This window comes from Heterocephalus glaber, unplaced genomic scaffold, assembly GCF_053883595.1.
Source record: "Heterocephalus glaber isolate CG9 unplaced genomic scaffold, H.glaber_assembly_v1.0 deba00001454, whole genome shotgun sequence".
Classification (NCBI taxonomy): Eukaryota; Metazoa; Chordata; class Mammalia; order Rodentia; family Bathyergidae; genus Heterocephalus; species Heterocephalus glaber.
The window spans coordinates 18,365,720-18,368,485 of NW_028258303.1; the positions used below are offsets into that span (position 1 = coordinate 18,365,720).

The window sequence follows — 2,766 nt, forward strand, 5'->3', positions numbered from 1 at the left end:
GAAATTAGAACAATAGTGTAAAAATAAAACTCAATAATTTGTTTTCTTTAAAAAAAAACTGTTTAGGGGCTGGGGATTTAGCTCAGTGGTTTCGCTGACTGCTGCACAAGCGCAAGGACCCAAGTTTGATCCCTGGTACCAAATAAATAAATAAATAAATAAATAAATAAATAAATAAATAAAATTTAAAAACTGTTTGCTCTCATTAAGAAAAATAATAAGCAGGCACGGTGGTCAGGGAGAGACCTTCTGAACTGATGGGACTGGATTGCCAGAGTGCCCCAGCTATGAGGAGTATTCATGGGAACATCTATAGAAGTGTAAAATCTTGCACAATGAAATCTGAAGCCAAGGATGGCAAGGAGGAGAATCTACAAACTGCTTTCAAGAAATTGAGTGGATGCATCAGGGTCCATTGCGTCACTGTCCGTTAGAGAAGGCGTAAGTGTCAGAGTGTCAGTCAGAGCAGCAGTAGATGATACCAAACCTAAAGCCACATGTCAATCTAAAGACAGTTGGCATGGTTCTACAAGGAAGTCTTCATGAGGAGTAGTGAGAACCCAGCATCATCGATGTTCTAAGTCTCCTGTCCTTCATCCTCCAAAGTTCATACATTGCAGTACCATAGCATCTCCTTCCAGCAGCCAGCTCAAGCATAAAAGCCAGACTGACACACCTGATAGCAGCAATGGGCTGGGAATTTCAACTCCTCAAGAGTTCAGTCCAGGGGAAAGCTCTACATCACTTGATGCTAATCATACAGGGGCAGTTGTTGAGCCTTTGAGAACTTCGGTTCCAAGGCTCCCAGGGCTGGAGACTTAGCTCAGTGGTGCCGCCACCTGCCTCACAAGCACAAGGTCCCGAGTTCAATCCCTGGTACCAAAAATAAGTAAATAAATAAAATCTCTGCCGAAGCTCCTATTGGAGATTAAGACCGAAGACTCCTCTGATGCTACTCAAGTCTCTCAAGCAAGTCTCAAGGCCAATGATCTGTCTGACTTTCGATCTGTTTCCAAGTTAAACCAGGGCAAGCCATGTGCTTGTGTAGCCAAGGAGTGCCTGTGTAAGAGATGGCATGACATGAAAGTGTATTCCTCTTCAGGCCTGCAGAATGTCCCTCCCCTGACCCCAGAACAAATTTCCACACTTGAGGAGTACTCTCAGTCGCTGTACACAAGAACTCTGTCCGGCTTTCCTCACTCCTGTTCTGAGCAAGCTTGAGTCTATGTATGATGTGACCATTGAGGACCCATCAGGCTACATGGAGTATTACTTGTATATTCCCAAGAAAATGTCTCACATAGCAGAAATGATGTACACCTGATAGCAAGAAGCTAACTTGCATGCTTTAAACCAGTGAAGGGTTGTCAAAGAGATTTAGTTAATGGCAGACTTTGTGGCCTCTTTGTGAGAAGACATCTCTTTCTGCTCACTGTGCTTGCAATAAAACTTTTCTTGGCATCTCAAACTTCATTCTTTAAATTTACTCTGAGTTCTTAACATACCCGCCAAGGCAAGCAGATCAAAGAAAATGTATCTCATCTAGCAGTGTTCCCAAGAATGAAGAAACAATTACTAGAGACTGGCAGCAGTGGATTTACGGTGAAAGCCTTTGTAAGCAGCAGTTTTTCAGATCTGTTTAAGATTTGGTAACCAAGGAAGATCAAATGTAGTTTTATAACTGGATCAAACATTTGTCATGTGGTTGCTAGCTCAAAATATTAGAAATTGTAAGACTGATTTGAACTATCTCTGATTTAACATGGGATTTGTGTCTTTAAAGGTTTCCTATATTGTTGTCGAGCCAGTCATCTGAGGTTTAGATTCGATTTCAATAAACTAGCTGGCCTTCCTGTATTGTTTGAGAGTTGCTAACCATCACTAAATAACCCCCGGCTGGTGCTATTCATCCTGAAAAAAAAAAAAGAAAAATAATAAGCCACGCATGTTGGACCATGCCTATAATCCCAGCATTCTGGGAGGCTGAAGCAGGAGGATTGCAAGTTAATGTCTAGCCAAGTATTTTAGCAACTTAGCAAGATCCTGTCTGTCTCAAAACAAAAAATAAAAATGGCCATAGAAGTAGCTCATTGCAAGGGTTCTGGGCTCAATCCCCAGTACCTCAAAATAAAAATAATAACAATCTATTTAGTGAAAATAATGTGATTAAAAGTCAGATCTTGGACTTCCAGGAAAATTGTATAGTGGTAAGGAACAACAACTCAGCGTCTCTGAGATCAAGAATCCAGACACTGGAAAATAACAGCCTAGGGAAGAAAAAAGAGAAAGTAGATCCCAGGAACCATAAAGGATCTGACGGGAAAATTAAAACCTACAGAGAAATTGAAGAGAAAGAACACAAGGTAGAGAAGGGAAGGGACAACTTGCATTTTCTCCCAAGCTCTGGGCTATTGGCTCATGAGAAAGGGAGAGTGAATCTAAAGAGACAAAGTGAAAGCTGGGGACTGCAGAGGGCTTCAGGGAAACACAGTGGTGGAATGGACTACTAGGTGCTGTAGGCTGCAGGAAGACTGAGGGATTCTGCTCCCATGTGAGTCCTTCCACAAGCAGTAGCTGGTGAGTGGCACCAATTCAAGTGCCCACATATCCCTGGAGAGACTGCTTGGTCAGATAGCATTCTGGGGAAGGACTGACTGCTTAACATCAGGACTCAGAGCAGCCATGGATGGGTTCACCTCAGGTTTCCCAGTGTTTTGTACCCACAGTGGCTAGATGAGAGATAGCCATAGGACATACTGGCGGTCA

General features: G+C 42.6%; 1 pseudogene; it reads left to right on the top strand.

The window, feature by feature from the left end:
- The first annotated feature begins 263 nt into the window (after positions 1-263).
- LOC101725650 (oxidative stress-responsive serine-rich protein 1-like) lies at positions 264-1,324 on the top strand (annotated as a pseudogene).
- Positions 1,325-2,766: the final 1,442 nt, after the last annotated feature.